Source organism: Natator depressus, chromosome 4 (genome assembly GCF_965152275.1).
Source record: "Natator depressus isolate rNatDep1 chromosome 4, rNatDep2.hap1, whole genome shotgun sequence".
NCBI classification, from domain to species: domain Eukaryota; kingdom Metazoa; phylum Chordata; order Testudines; family Cheloniidae; genus Natator; species Natator depressus.
Window position 1 is genome coordinate 85,073,298 of NC_134237.1, and position 16,945 is coordinate 85,090,242.

At 41.0% G+C, this 16,945-nt stretch overlaps 1 long non-coding RNA gene across 1 annotated transcript in view; it reads right to left on the reverse strand.

Moving 5' to 3' along the window:
- Window positions 1-10,132: 10,132 nt before the first annotated feature.
- LOC141985907 (uncharacterized) overlaps window positions 10,133-16,945 on the reverse strand; it is a 39,128-nt gene continuing 32,315 nt past the window's right edge. The window contains exon 3 of the long non-coding RNA XR_012639059.1: window positions 10,133-10,396. This is a non-coding gene — a long non-coding RNA (uncharacterized LOC141985907). The remainder of the gene's footprint in view (window positions 10,397-16,945) is intronic.

Here is a 16,945-nt window from a genome sequence, read left to right on the forward strand (position 1 = left end):
ATGTCTGTAATCGCGTGACCAGAGAGATTGAAGTGTTCTCTGACTGGTTTATGAATGTTATAATTCTTGACATCTGATTTGTGTCCATTTATTCTTTTACGTAGAGACTGTCCAGTTTGACCAATGTACATGGCAGAGGGGCATTGCTGGCACATGATGGCATATATCACATTGGTGGATGTGCAGGTGAACGAGCCTCTGATAGTGTGGCTGATGTTATTAGGCCCTGTGATGGTGTCCCCTGAATAGATATGTGGGCACAGTTGGCAACGGGCTTTGTTGCAAGGATAGGTTCCTGGGTTAGTGGTTCTGTTGTGTGGTATGTGGTGGTTGGTGAGTATTCGCTTCAGGTTGGGGGGTTGTCTGTAGGCAAGGACTGGCCTGTCTCCCAAGATTTGTGAGAGTGTTGGGTCATCCTTCAGGATAGGTTGTAGATCCTTAATAATGCGTTGGAGGGGTTTTAGTTGGGGCTGAAGGTGACAGCTAGTGGCGTTCTGTTATTTTCTTTGTTAGGCCTGTCCTGTAGTAGATGACTTCTGGGAACTCTTCTGGCTCTATCAATCTGTTTCTTCACTTCCGCAGGTGGGTATTGTAGTTGTAAGAATGCTTGATAGAGATCTTGTAGGTGTTTGTCTCTGTCTGAGGGGTTGGAGCAAATGCGGTTGTATCGCAGAGCTTGGCTGTAGACGATGGATCGTGTGGTGTGGTCAGGGTGAAAGCTGGAGGCATGTAGGTAGGAATAGCGGTCAGTAGGTTTCCGGTATAGGGTGGTGTTTATGTGACCATTGTTTATTAGCACTGTAGTGTCCAGGAAGTGGATCTCTTGTGTGGACTGGACCAGACTGAGGTTGATGGTGGGATGGAAATTGTTGAAATCATGGTGGAATTCCTCAAGGGCTTCTTTTCCATGGGTCCAGATGATGAATATGTCATCAATATAGCGCAAGTAGAGTAGGGGCGTTTGGGGACGAGAGCTGAGGAAGCGTTGTTCTAAATCAGCCATAAAAATGTTGGCATACTGTGGGGATGGATGGATGTAGATTCTACATCCATCTACATACATTTTTATGGCTGATTTAGAACAACGCTTCCTCAGCTCTCGTCCCCTAACGCTATTACCAGCAGGAGAGTGGGGTGGGAGGAGGTATTGTTTCATGGTGTCTGTGTATATAATGGCTTCTGCAATGTCCACAGTATGCATCCGATGAAGTGAGCTGTAGCTCACGAAAGCTCATGCTCAGATAAATTGGTTAGTCTCTAAGGTGCCACAAGTCCTTCTTTTCTTTTTGCGAATACAGACTAACACGGCTGTTACTCTGAAAGATCTTAGTGTCACTTCAGTTAATTGAAGAAGCTGAATGATGTTTAACTTTTAGTGATGCAGAAGGACCTATGAATTTGTAAGTGACTATTATTCAAATTGAAGTGTAAGAAAGTAGAGATGCTAGGATAATCAGAGAGGGTGAGGAGATCCTGGTCAGCAAGGTTTGGAAAACATAGGTGCCCCTTGTTCAAGGAAGAAAGGAACTGCCCACTAAGGAGTTGGAGAGAGGAAGTTCATAACCACCGGAGGCAAGAGTTCACAGTTGCTTTCTACAAAGCTAAAGATAAATAAGGATGGGTAGGTTGTGGCCACCAGAGAGAAGAGGACCAGGAGGAATTCCACATATCTAGTAGTTTCCAATCAATGCCAGGTCCTCACTGTGGAAGACAACTTTCAAGATCCAGCTGGTCTAAGGGAACAGAGAGATGGCAGGTTGGCCAAACCTGTAAGAAATTTAAGCTTGCCCACAAAGAGGAGATGGGCAATCCTTGTTGAGCACGCAATACTCAGAATTCTGCAAGGGACCAACTGACAACAGGACAGTGTCCTCTCTTCCCAGAGCCAGAGAGATCATTGTAAGATTGGGTTTGCTTCTGAATTCAATAGGCAAGGATCAAATGGTGATAGTTCATATTGGCACTAATGATGCTGATCGAGGGATATCTCAAAGATAATAGATTAATTCAGAGAAGTTGAAAGCATGTTAAAGAATAATGTTCAAAGAATCTTCTCAGAGATCCTTCCTATCCCAGGAGCAGAAGAAGACAGAAGGCAGAAGATTCTGGAAGTGAACCAGTAGCTAGTTAAGCTGAGTAGGGTGCAGGGCTTTGGTTTTGTGGAACATGGTCCACCTTTTATGGGGAGACAGGACTACATAGTTTGGATGGCCTACACTTCAGTAGAAGGAGAAGCTATCTCCTTGGAGACAGGTTGGCTAGAGAAGTCAGGAAGGTGTTAAACTAATAAAGGGGGGAAGCACACAGTTAGCACAAAATCAAGATACTGAGAACAACATTATTCAAGGAACCAAAGAACATGAAGCTAATACGTTCTTTAATTGCCTATACTCTAATAATAGAAGCCCAAGTAACAAACAAGAGGAATTGTTCATTTATTAGCAAAAACTTGATCTAGCTGGTATTACTGAAACCTGATAGGATGATTCCAATGACTGAAATGTTAAAATCAATGGTTATAACCTATTTAGGAAGGACTGAGTGGGCAAAAGGTGGCGGGGGAGTAGCACTCTGTCAAAAATGGCATTATCAGTTTTAGTCACTGACAACTTAGAAGAAAATGATCTTGAATTCTTATGGGTCAATGTTCTAACAGATGAAGCAGGAGATGATGTCTTAGTGTCTGCTACAGGCCGCCAAATCACATTAACGAACAGGGTGACCACCTCCTTAAGCAGCTTTCTCTAATGTGTAGGAAAAAAAGCTTTATAATCATGGGAGGACTTCAATTTGAGTGATACATACTGGAGGTCTTATGCTGCCAGTACCAAAGCATCCTTGGAATTTCTAAATATTATAGATGACAGTTTCCTAACTCAAAAAGTGTTGCATCCAATACTGGGGGATTCTATATTAGATCTTATCTTGACAAAGAGAGAAACTGATCACGGATATAAAAATTAACGGTTACTTAGGTACAAGTGATCATGAGTTGATTATAATTGGGAATTGTTTAAGAAAACTTTACTAGATGCCTCAAAAAGCCACAGTCCCAGGACTGAGGAAGAAGGCCATACTGCTTAAAAAATCTGAGCTGGTTTAGAGGAGAAGAGAAGGCAGCTATAAAAATTAAATATATATATAAAAACAAATGGAAGAAAGGGGAAGTCAATGAGAATGAATATAAATCAGAAGCTAGAAAAGTCATAGAAAATTGATAGGAAACAGAGAGGTAAAAAGAAAAAAAAATCTATGCCTAGCAGAGTTAGAAAATAGGTTTTAAACGTATATTAGGAACAAAAAGAATCCTAATGGTATTGGTCCATTACTAGATGAAAATGGTAGAATTATCCATAATCCACAAAGGTACAATTGTTCAGTAAATACTTTTGTATTGTGTTTGGGGAAAAACAGATGATTCAGTCATGTCATATATAATGATTTCCATTTCACTAGCATCTTGGGAGGATGTTAAACAGCAGCTACTAAGATAGACATTTTAAAATCAGCAGGTCTGGATACCTTGCATCCAAGAGTTTTAGAAGAGCTGTCTGAAGAGCTCACTGAACCATTAATGTTGATTTTCAATAAGTCTTGGAATGCTGGGAAAGTTCCAGAAGACTGGAAGAAATCTAATGTTGTACCAATATTTAAAAAGAATAAATTGGATGACTTAGATAATTATAGGACTTGCAGTCTAACGTTGACCCCAGGCAAGATAAGGGAATGGCTGATATGGGACTTGATTATTAGTAAAGAACTAAAGGAGAGTAATGCCAATCTAAGTGGGTTTACAGAAATTAACTTTATCTTTTTTTACGGTATTACAATTTGGTGGGAAAGGTAATAGGGCTGAGGTAATATACTTAGAAATCTATAAGATGTTTGACTCTTTGCTACATGATATTTTGATTAGAGAACTAGACAAAAGTTACTATAGAGGCAAAGTGTATGAAGTAATATTGTTTGTTAGACCAAATTCTGTTGGTGAGAGAGTCAAGCTTTCAAATTTACACAGAGGTCTTCTTTAGGTCTGAAGAACAATTCTGTGTGAGCTCAAAAGCTTGTCTCTCTCGCCAATAGAAGTTTGTCCAATAAACAATATTACCTCATACACTTGCCTCTCCCACCTTGTCTCCCTTATATCTTGGGACCAATATGGCTACAAAAACACGGCATACATAAAATTACTATGGCACACATTCAATGGATTAAAGGCTGGCTAACTGATAGGTCTCAACATGCAATTATAAACAGGCAATCATTGCGTGGATGTGTTTCTAGTGGGGTCCCACAGGGGTCGGGTTTTGGCTCTATGCTATTTAACATTTTTATCAATGACCTGGAAGAAAAGATAAAATAATCACTGTTAAAGTTTGCAGATAATACAAAATTTGATGAAGTGGTAAATAACGAAGAGGACAGGTCACTGATACAGAGTGATCTGGATCACTTGGTAATCTGGGTGCAAGCAAACATGTTTTAATACAGCTAAACGTAAATATGTACATGTAAGAACAAAGAATTTAGGCCATAGTTACAGGATGGGGGACTCTATCCTGGGAAGCAGTGACTCTGAAAAAGATTTGGGGATTGTGGTGGAGAATCAGCTGAATATGAGCTCCCAGTGCAATGCTATACTTGGATGCATGAGGAGAAGAATCTCAAGTAGGAGTGGAGAGGTTATTTATCTCTGTATTTGGCACTGATGTAACTGCTGCTGGGATACTGTATCCAGTTCTTGTGTCCACATTTCAAGAAGGGTATTGACCAATTGGAGATGGTTCAGAGAAGAGCCATGGTAATGATTAAAGGATTAGAAAACGTGCCCATTAGTAATAGATTCAGTGAGCTCAATCTATTTATCTGAACAGAGAAGGTTAAGAGATGACTTGATTACAGTTTATAAGTACTGTGACAAAGTTCCTCCACTGCCTTGGTGGGTCCTGCACTTTTTGGCGGATTTGCTCATCTCAGAGGTTCATGGCAGCCCTCAGTTTGGCCACTTCTGCTAGAGGCTCAAACCTACCATTCACTCAGCTAACCTCATCACTGGCCAGCATGGGGAAAATGGAGAACAGTCTCTGTTGTCCCTCCTAGTGGGTCAGGGACAGGCCAGATCCCTTACCAAATTAAACCTTCCCTTCTGGTGTTGCTCAAAGACCAGGTCAGCTCCTTCTGTGTTGAATCAGAAGTTGCGGGGAACCCAGGCCCACCCTCTACACTGGGTTTCAGCCCAGGGCCCTGTGGATATCAGCTGTGTGACAGCTACAGCTACAACTCCCTGGGCTACTTCCCCATGGCCTCCCCTCAGCACCTTCTTTATCCTCACTACAGGATCTTCCTCCTAAAGCCTGATCACACTTGTACACCTCAGTCCTCCAGCAGCATGCCTTCTCATTCCCTGCTCCTTACACACCCTCCACTAACTGACAGGAGGTCCTTTTTAAACCAGGTGTCCTGATTAGTCTGCCTGCCATAATTGATTCTGGTATGTTCTTAATTGGTTCCAGGTGTCTTAATTAGCTTGCCTGTCCTAATTAGTTCTAGCAGGTTCCTGATTGCTCTAGTGAAGCCCCTGCTTTGGTAACTCAGGGAACAGAAAACTATTCATCCAGTGGCCAGTATATTTGCCTTCTACCAGACTCCTGTACCCCACTGGTCTGGGTCTGTCACAGTACCTACATGGGAAACAAATATTTAACAGGGTGCTCTTCAGTCTAGCAGAGAAAGGTATAACACAATCCAACGACTGGAAATTAAAGCTAGACAAATTGAGATTGGAATAAGTCAGACATTGTTTGGCAGGGAGGATAATTAGTTATTGGAACAATTTACTAAAGGTCATGATAGATTCTCCATTACTGACCATTTTTAAATAAAAATGATGTTTTTCTAAAAGATATACCCTAGGAACTATTTTGCGGACGTTCTATGGCCTGTGTTATACAGGAGGGCAGACTAGATGATGAAATGGTCTCTTTTGGCCTTGGAATTTCTGAATCTGTGATTTTTGGGAGCGATTTTAAGGAGTAAGGTGAGAGTGTTCTTTAGAGCCTGAGCTTCATGGGATTTCCTCCCCATGTTCCACTGAAGAGTCATCTGGTTTTAGTGGCAGAAAGGGAAGATGTTTTGAGAAGGGGATAAGAAAAGTACTGGGGGGGGGGGGGAGCGGAGGTTGTCTATTTTTGTATTTAGTGTTTCCTGTATTGTTTAATTGTATCAGATTTGGTGAGAGATTCCTTCTTTGTCATGGACCAGACCAGTGATGCTCATTTGGGTTCCAGAGATGTTGGGGGCATTTCAATTAACTACCTGTCCATTGAACTCGTGTCCCTGTTGGCTGGTGGTTATGCTGTATGATTGAATATGACCATTCATATCATTGGTATGACCACTCTTATACAATTGCAACAAAGCTTGTATAAAGTGTATTATGTAAGGTTTCAATAGAAAAGTTGTGATCTATCAAATATGATTATCCCAGTTAAATACAAAGATGATACATAGATCTAAAGTTATGAATATTGGCTCTGCACTTGTATCTTACACATGTGTTGTATTCCTGAGTGACACCCACCAGATAGGATTTACATCAAGCTATGTGTTGATGGCCAATTAAGGACACTTCACTCTATCAATGGGCCATAGAAGAAACTCATCCTGCCCAGTTAGGTCTTCCTTCAGATGCCCCAGTACCAGGGGGCCAATGGCTACCCACTGTGAGTCAGCAAGCCATGTGAGGACATGTGATATGCTTATGTGACACTGGATTCCATCTTGCGCCAGTAACTTTCCACAGACAGAGGCTGTGAGCTTTGTTTGGGACAGTAAATTTCAGTGCACATGGCAGAGGATATAAAAAGGCAATTGAGATAATCTCCATTTAGTCTTCATTTCCTGCTTCATTTCTCTGGACTGGATTTCTAACAAGGAAGTTCTAAACAAAGACTGATGACTGCCAATCTGTTTGGGTGATTGCAGTGAGATAATTGCAAACTCACAGTTTATTCCATCACTGCTACAAATCTGATAAATGACTTTGTAATAATTTGTATGTATATGATCTATTAACCATATATAACTCCTTCTTTTCTTCTATTATTAAATATTTAGTTTTTAGTTACTCAAGGATTGGCATCAGCGTGATTATTGGGTAAGATCTGAGTTACATATTGACCTGTCTAAGTGGCTGATCCCTTGGGATTAGAAAGACCCTAATTCTGATGAAACTGGTTTTCAGTACCACTCATCATAAATTCCAGTGACCGGGTGGTAAGCAAAGGGCTGGAATGCCTAGGGAGACTGCATTTTGATGACTTGTTAACCAGTGTGATGATACAGAAGTTCACTTTTATTACTGACTTGGTATAATCTAATGATAGAATAACCACCAGTTTGGGGTGAGTCTGCCCTATTTCTCAACAGTCTATTCTGAATTTGGTATTGTCAGCTGTGACCCACTGAGGCACAGTGACACTGGTAAAAGTCAGCAAGGAGGTAATGTGCATACAGTTGGTGGAGATAGTCAGTGTCTTTCTGTGTCAGGCATATAATGCCAACTATTCTCTAAAAGACCCCTACTCAAGTAACAGTTTTTTGACTTTGGCACCCTCAAAAAGATCAATATGCTGCTGAGATAAGTATACTGAGATAAAATATACAGTGTACTTTGGGGAAGTTTACAGAGCAGAGTGTGGAAATATTTGCCATTTTCAGATTTCCTTAATGTCAGATTAAGGAACCCTTAATGTGGTTAGTTTGGGTTTAGACCTCGGTATGGAACAGAAATTGGAACAGTGGTGCTGGATGATCTACTTCTGGCTCTGGAAGATGAAAACTTTTATGCTGATTTTGTTCCATCTATCAGGAGCATTTGATCTGGTTGACCATAAAGTGTCAGTGATGAGGTTGTGGTACCTAACAGGAGTGGATAAACCACTTTGTAGTGTATTTGCTCCTTTTCATGTCACAGGAATTAGAGCATGATTTTAAGTGTGTGTTCATCCACCTGCAGAGTGTCCTTTGAAGTAAGGCACTGCAAGGTTCTACTCTGTTCCCCCTCTTTTTTGCTTGGAGGGTTAATAAGGAGGCATAGGTGATAGTGTCTGAAGTATGAAGACAATTTGAATTCACAGGTGTCATGGTGATAGGGGACATATAGGAACCTAGACAGTTACTGAGTTGTGTATCTCTCCTTTGGCTGATCCCCTTGGTGCAGTTGATACAAAAAGCCAGTGTCTGCTAAAGACTGTGGCTTGGATGAGAGCTAGCTGGCTGAGGATCAATCTGGGTACAACTGAGATGTTAGTGGGATGGAGAGTGCAAATGGGATTATATGGAATTAACAGATATGTACAACCATTATTTGTAAATTTGTTCACATCCCGGGTGCCCCAGGTGACACTGAGGCCCCAGGAGAGGATCTTCTGTGTACAGGTGGAAAACCAAGCCTTACTAGACTCAATGGATGAGCTTTGGGTGGAAAACTCTGCCCTTTGGGAACAGATCACAGAACTTCAAATGGACATGCCTTCCCAGGTCCTGTGTCCCACATCACCTTATGAGCCCAAACCCATGGTACTTCTACTAGAGCACTATGAAGGGACCTGTAGCAAGCTTCAAGGTTTCATGAACCAGTGCAGGCTTTATTTCCTGCTATGGCCCAATGGCTATAGGCCAGCAAAACATGACCTGCATATCTTGGGGGTGGCAGGACAATGTGACATTTTAACTCTGATTTCTGCCAGGACATCTGCCTCCAGACTTCCAAACTCAAATCCCTGGAAACTCAGGTTGGACGCCTTGCCTGGGGTCCAGAAACAGGGAGAGGTGCTCAAGCAATAAGGGGGCTTTTCTGATGCTAGGTTTGACATCGCTGTCCCTGAAAAGTATCAAGAATTTTCAGAGGTATTCAGAGAACAAAATGTATTCACATGTCCCCTCCCCCCACCCCCCCTTCCCTCCCCCACTCCCTTCGCCACCAGGAATATGACTGCCCAATCGATTTAAAACCTGGAGCTGAGATTCTGTTTGGGTGAATATACTCCATGTCATAGCCCAAATTATCCTGCCTTAATGTGCACCCTGTATTCCATGTCTCCCTCCTTAAACCTTTCTCTGACAATCCCTTTTCCAAGTGAAAACAACTTCCCCCTCTGCCAGTCCAAGTCCAAGAAGAGAGTACCTTGTCCATGAAAACCTAGACTCCCAGACATGAAGTGGGAAGATATTGGGCAGAGGAGTGGTCCTGGGAACCAGTCCATTACATGCACATTCCCCAAAAGATCAGGGCCTTTCACAGAGCCCATCCAGATAAGCCTGGTTCCTGGGTATCCCAGGAGTGCTGGGTGATGTCAGGACCACAGTATTGAACCCAGGCTTGGTGAGTCCCTAGACAGTATTCCTAGCTTTCACACCACTGTAATGCACTGAGCCATCACTACTGACCACTGGCCTTAGTGCTAAAGACCTACAGCCCCACAGCATTAAATGTCTGGTGATGTTATGCATTTTATCAATACTGCCAATGTATTTCAACTCTCAGTTTATAGATTGCTCTGATGACAGTTTGTAAATGTTTATTATGACAGTTATTCAGAATGGGCATATAACATTCATAACTGTTTGTGCCACTTTTAACATTACAGATAATAAAACTTCCTACTGTAGCATTATGTCCAGATTCAACACTTTATTTTACACAGTATTTACATGCCAGTGTAAGAAGCAGAAAGGCAGACCAACTATCATCAAAACATACAGCACAGTAAACAAACTCAGTGACAAAACAGTGAAAGATGAATGTTCCTAAATTACATGCCCAGCTATTCTTGGGTTTCCCTGTCCTTCTGTTCTCCTTGGCCTTTCTGGTGCATTTTGCATGTGTGGGCCTTGATTGGATTGGAGCGGATGAATGCACAGGGTACATTTGTCAGTTCCATGTGCTACTGTTCATTGCCCGGGACATGGTCCAGCCAACCTCTGAAATGTGCAAAGGATGTATAGTCTGCAGGGCATGATAGCATAGAGGGGAGTCGGGGTAGGAGCAGGAGCTGGAGGCTGCAGTCTGGTAGCCATGAGTGCAAGTAATAGCTCAAACATCAACTTGTGCTGCGCTGTCTTCGTCCCTCAACCTGTGGATATGCTCCATTAATCTGTCCTCCAATCTCTCGTCATGCTGTGCAACCTCTGTCTCTTTCCACATTGCAGAAATACTTATCCTTTTGGTACTCAATTTGGTCTTTCTGAAACTCCATCTGCTGATTTGTTTTATCTAAAAGCTCTCCCATTAGCTCTTCTCAGACTCTCATTATCCTTGCCTGCTGGAGGTGGGTCTTCCTACCTCCCCCCTTGCTTCTGATTACATGCATTTCCCCTGCAGATGTGCAAGTGCCTTGAAAGGAGAAAGAAAGAGCACATTATGATCTGACCTTGTAAAAAAAAAATTCTGCTTTATCAGAGGGCTTCTTTAATTCAAAATCAGAAAAAACACTGGCCACTTCAGACGTCCTTTGGAGCAGTGCTGAAAGCCATCACCCATCGTTGTAAGATAAACATACAAAATTCAATTGAAATGATTTCTGCCTTATCAGTGGTCTAGTCACTACTTGTGGTTTTTCAGTACTGTCAGGCAGTGCAAGTTCTGGAGAACATTAATATTCTAGAGATCCCGAGTAAGAAGCATGAACTTCTGTTCCAGACCAGCAGAGGACTGCCATCTGTGTGTGGGTTCAACCCTGACCAGTGAGAGATTGTGTCACCACTTGTCCTGTAACCCTGATTGTCTTAAAATGCTTTGATGCTGTAGCTCTCTCTGGATGCTCTCAGCCTGTAGACAAGCATGCCCTGAGTGTCTCTGTGTTGAGCAGCTCTGGTTCAGCAACTCCAGAAGTCTGCTTGTTACATAACAACCACACTCTGGTCTCTAGTCATGGTTATTACTAGCCAAGTGACTCCAAATTCCCACAAACTGTCTGCCCTGAAATGTCTAGCCATCTCCTGGACCATTTGGGGGAGTAATAAGGTCATTGCTCCTTTAAAGATACTAAAGCACAGCTTATTACTGTAACTGGAGTTAACAATCACTTCAGTTCAAACACAGCACTGGCTTGGGTTCCCTAGAACAACAGTGGGATCAATGGCTCCATTTATAGCAGTATAATTCAGTGGGAATAATGTCCAGCTTGTCCTTGAAGGTAAAGTTACAATCTCTGGAACACCCTAGCATCATTCATCCTGTCAGTGCATTCCATGTTTGTGTCTATGAATCTGCCCCTGTGGTCAACCAGGGACTGCATAACAATGGAGTAGTACACTTTGTGGTTCACATACTCATGTGATCCTTGCAGCAGGCAACAATCCCATCAATGTAGTTTGCAAAGCCCATTCCCTCAAAGCCAGCAATTGTTTCAGGAACATTTCTAGTGCCCGTCACCTTTGGGTACCTCACAGTCCTAATTGCCTCACAATCCTCCACCACAACAACCTCAACAATTGATTTACCAACTCCAAATTGCCTAGCTACAGACCTGTAGCAATCTGGGGTAGCCAGGTTCCAGATGTCTGTAGCGACCCATTTCTGGACTAGCATAGCCTCCCTCACGTAGGTGGCCTGAGGCAGGAGGGTAGGAGCAAGCTGATCACAAACCTCCAGGAATGTCTGCTGCTTCATGAGAAAGATTTAGATTCTCTGTTGGTCATCCCAGGTCCACATGATGATGTGGTCCCAGCAGTCTGTGCTTGTGGCCCTGCTCCAGAAGTGCTAGCCTACATAGGGAGGGGGAGGAGCCTGAGGCTAAGCCATCAAGCAAGAGCAACATCAACTTGGTCACAGCTGGCACATCAGTATGCCCCTCTTAGAGGTTCCTTTTGCAGCTCAAAAACTGCTTCAGAAATATCCACTAGCATCTTGCAGATGCTCTGCTTATGTCCCAAAATAGGACTGAGAGCATAAGGTGAAGAAATTATTCCACTTGTTGGGATCCATGTTGATGGTGCCAAGTGTTGGGAGTGTGCAGACACAAAATGACTCAGCTGGATGTGGTATTGGACTAAAACCACCCAAAGCCTTTCTGATCAATTCCTGCAGCATGGACGGACAAGTTCGCCCACAACCCACCACGAGCCAAACCCTACAGTGGTTTCAGCTGGTGAGGGTGCTAGGAATCCTGGGATACAATGGTGCATGCCCACAGAGGTTGATGTGCTGTCTCAGATCTGCACAGTGCAGTATTGCTGTGCCCACACAGTTATGAGGCCTGGGTTCTCATGCAGTGTGGATGCTCAACAGCAGGCCTGCAAACACCTAGTCTGCAAACACTTGTCACACAGAGCTGGGCTTAGTGTATTGTGTAGACATACTCTTAGAGCTTTCCCCCTTCCTCCTACCCTCTTCCGCACAGTTTAACACAGCTCAACCATAGCTGGGGAGCTGGCTTTCTGTACTTTACTTTTTCCTCACTGCATTAAACCTTTCTGGAATCATTATTTCTAATTAAAAAGCAGATCTTTCAAAATACAGTGATATAGAAGACAGTTGGTTAACATACTCACTCATGTACCCTCTTTTCTTAAAGAAAGAATGCATTTCTGAAGTTTATCTAAAAGTAAACCTAACTGCATCATGCTTTCTGCCAGCTGGCACTGCACTTTATCTTCACAATGATGGTACTTTGGATGATGTAGTTAATGTAACACATTATCAAAGTACTGTCTCCCTGGTGACAGATTGCTGTAATGTATCATCAAAACCCCATCACTTTGATGATGTAGTATACCACCAATGTGTTTTTGCTAACAAAAGAACAATGAACATTCATTAGAGTAGATATAACTGCTGTTTATGAACCACTCACAAATGCAGATGATGAACAGTTATTGCTTATCTAGTTTTTATTTGGAAAGCTCACCAAAATACATTGGATCATCTACAGCTTTTTAAATTTACTATTCTATTTACTATTCAATGTACTATTCAAGCTTGATCACATGATAATTCAAATACCTTCTCCTCCCACACCTTTTAAAATGGAATAGGCCTCTGTAAATTTTTCTTAGTCCTAGAGCCAGCCTAAACATACTGTATCTTACAGCATCATTCAGCCTTTTCAATACCATGGTCTGTTTTGTATGCTAATGAGAAAGTTGTCTCTCTCACCTTTACTTTCCTTTAAAGTTAATATATTTCATCTTTTATATTTTCTCCTGGGTTCTTATAGGAGTTATGGCTGGATAATTGCTGCTTTTTAGGGATAATGTGGTAGAAGATGTAATCAGATGAATGAGTTATGTTTCATTTATTGTCTACACTGAGGCACAGTATGAATATGGATAGTTTCACTTTCCTTGATGAGCAGTTTGACCAATGTTGTTTTGTAGTCAATAGTTAAAATAAGAAGAATTAGGGTATTTGTAAAACACAATGGACCATGTGTTCTTCTCTTGGACACTAATATTTCTGTAGGGAAGAAAAGGAAAACAGTTTTGAAAAATTTTAACGAGTGGCTAGACCATGCAGCATAATGATTAAATAAAGTGTTGTGTGGGCGGGAAACTATAGAACAAACCTGCCAACTTATGACTAGGGATCATGATATGCTCTGTGAAAAAGCTACCTGCATATTGGGTGTGCACTGTTACCTGAGCATTACAGCTGCAAAACCCACTGAAATAATCCAGAAGCGGAAGAAGCTGTCCTACAGCATAACAAATCTGCCTATGGGTTTCTGAGTGAGGTTTAAGGGATTGGTTTTGAGCTAAAAAGCTCTAAATGGCTCATAATTTACCAGATAAGAGAGTGCTTCTCGCCTCATGCTACACTATGAAGTCATTCAAGATGAAGGTGGGATGTTCTCTTTGAGGGTCCCATGGCTTTAGAATTTTTTCTCCATATGGTTTCAAATACTCCATTTCTGATGGTCTTCAGGTCACACTACAAAGCTTGTTTTTTCACCAAGGAATTTGAAAATGGAGAGAGAGAGGCAGGGGACAAGTGTAAGGATGGGGAATTGTTGGAGAAGGAAAAGTTCTTAAATTGCCTGGCTTATTTGGTGGTAGGTTAAAATTAAGTGTACTGCCATGCTTAGATTATTATTTGTGATGCTTTAAAAAGTTATATCAAGGGTGCTTAAACAATATGGGTAGGCGCTGTTTATTAGCATGTATATAATTCTAAATAATCAGGAAATAAAATAAAAGGATACCTATCCATCTTCACATTGAAGCATCAGAAAATTTCTTTTTTTCCCCTCATACAGGTCACACAAAAGTCAATATTTTCCTTTTCTAGCAAGGTTCTTCCATATATTCACTTAATTTAGAAAAGTTTCCTATTTTGCTTTAGATTTTTAGAGTGTAGCTTGAGCAGTTATGGTATATGTGAGTTACTCCAAGCATATGCTTTTAGAGCCAAATCCTTATTCCAGCTATGGGCTGGGACAAGATGAAGCCTGAGGATTTCTACAGAGCTGATAGGGCAAAAAGAATGATCCATCTAGCCCTGGAATGGCAGCAAAGAATGTGCGCTCCTTTCCTGGATAGTTTGTCTAACAACATTAAAGTGATTGTGACTGGTTCTGAAAACCTCATCCATCATCCCTCTGTGATCTATATAAAATTTTCAACAAATAAATTGTGAAACAACTGCCACACTCAGAACTCTGTTTACCTTGAAACATTTGGCTCTGTAGTACTATTATTGGACATTAGACTTTCCGATTTAAGAACCATAGTTAAGTTATATAAGGACCTGGCCTGAGTAATTCTTTGGCTCTGAACTATACACTGTCCCAGATAGTGAGATTATGACCTGTAACTAATTTCTCTATATCTGCTCTCTCCCACCAAGGACTTGTTAAATCTTTTTTATTAGAGCTATTAAATTCTCTGACACCTGAACGATTTAATCTACCCTGAGACCGTGTCAGCCTGTTGTGGTAATAGCAACAGAAAGGTTCCTACTGCTGGTGACTGGTGCTCTCTGTTTTTCAGTCTTTGAAAACTGTGTTCCATTCTTACATTTCACTTGTAATTTTCCTGGTGAATACTGAGGACAAGCACTAAATTAGAAACAAAGACACAAGAAAAACTGTAATTTCACCATCTCTTCATGGTCCCTCAGTGATCTCTTCCACTTTGAGTATTAAAATAATCCTTTAATTGCTTCTATTCACTTCCAGAAGAATCCTCTACTTATTTTCAGTATAACTTTCCCCATGAGATTTTAGAGCATTTGTGATTGGCTTCATCATCTTCTTTGTCTTTTTAATGTTTTGTACTATCATTTCTGTCATAGTTTCTTTTTTGTACTATAAGCATATTCTGAGTCTCAATAGGATTGCAGTAATTCCTATATCTAAGTAGTCGTACATATTTTATTGCTTTTTTAAATAGTACAAAATAGTACATGAATCAGAGCATGTATTTTCCTCTAACTCCTTTAGTTCTCTTCCAGATCCATACCTGTTACTTCATTATCTTAATCAAACCCTTTCTTCAATATCTTGTCCATATTTTCTCTCCCAAACTCTGATGGATCTCAACTTTCCCTTGCAAAAATTGACACAGATATAGTCTATATGCTTGCATATTTCCTCCAACTTACAATTGCTAGAAAATTAAAGATAGTTAATAGACAATATAAATGCACAACTTCAAGTAGTACCACAACAGAGAACATCTCATGGAACAGTAATCTGCAAGCCAGTGAAATACTTGGTTTATGTGTAATAATTAACCAGAATTACATTTGAGAAAATAGTCAATCCTTACAGCTTCTGAGAGGATTATACAATTTAACCTAGACCTCTGGAATAGGAAAACAAATGGTCACTTTGTTTGATCACTATTGTTCTAAGATAGATGCTATGAGGTAGTAGAAGATGAAACATGAATTACTGCAAATAGCTTCATAATAGTGCTGATGGAGTTGAGAAGCGTGTTGAATTTTGAGGGTAAACCTCAAAATTTTATAGGGTCATTTTGGCAAGCATTCAAAAGTTAAGATGCACCCTCAAACCTCAGCAGGCTATTAATTTCATATCAGGATTTATGGTGAAACCTCCAGAATGTGGACAGGATATACTGCAAGAAATGCCTCTGGCAGATAAAGTAGAGTTCCTCTTTTTGATGAAGCCAGGAAGGTCAAGGGAAAAAGCTTGTTGAAACTACACAAAAAGTTTGTGTACAATATTACTTTTTAAGGGCAGATTTTCATTTCACATGAACTTTGTTCACATTCCTCATTTTTGATGCACTATGTTAAATGGAAGGGCCCAATTTTTAAATCAAGATTGGATGTTTTTCTAAAAGATCTGCTCTAGGAATTATTTTGGGGACGTTCTATGGCCTGTGTTATACAGGAGGTCGGACTAGATCATCATAATGGACCCTGCTGGCCTTGGAATCTATGAATTTGAATAGCTGCTTCAACTATATGTCGAGTACCTTCAGAATCAGGGCCCAGGAGAGCAAAGTAGTGACTCTGAATCCACAATGAATTTATCCCTAGTGGGACAAATTGCAAAGATTTTTGCAGCATCCCAAATAGGAAAAAAAAAAAAAAAACGCGGGGGAGGGGGCACAAAGCCATCTTTAAGGTTTTGCTTTCACTTGGGAAAAGTTTGTGAATCGCACTACATAGGAGGATCATTGCTTACACTTAATTAAATCGGCATAATGAGTAATAATTTTTCCCCTCATAATCATCACAATGATGCAACTTCCATTGGCTCTACTCACCAGATACAACTCAATTGTCCAGTTACAGCAAAGTATTAATCCAACAGAACACACAGTTATAGAAAGGCTACCTTAAACAGATAGAACTTCTGAATGATTAAAATTCATCATATCTTTTATCATCGTGCTCTTTCTCCAAAATATAGCAATTGCACTGGAAAAATGCAAGAATTGTAATACTTGTTACAGCTGGTAAGTTATCAAT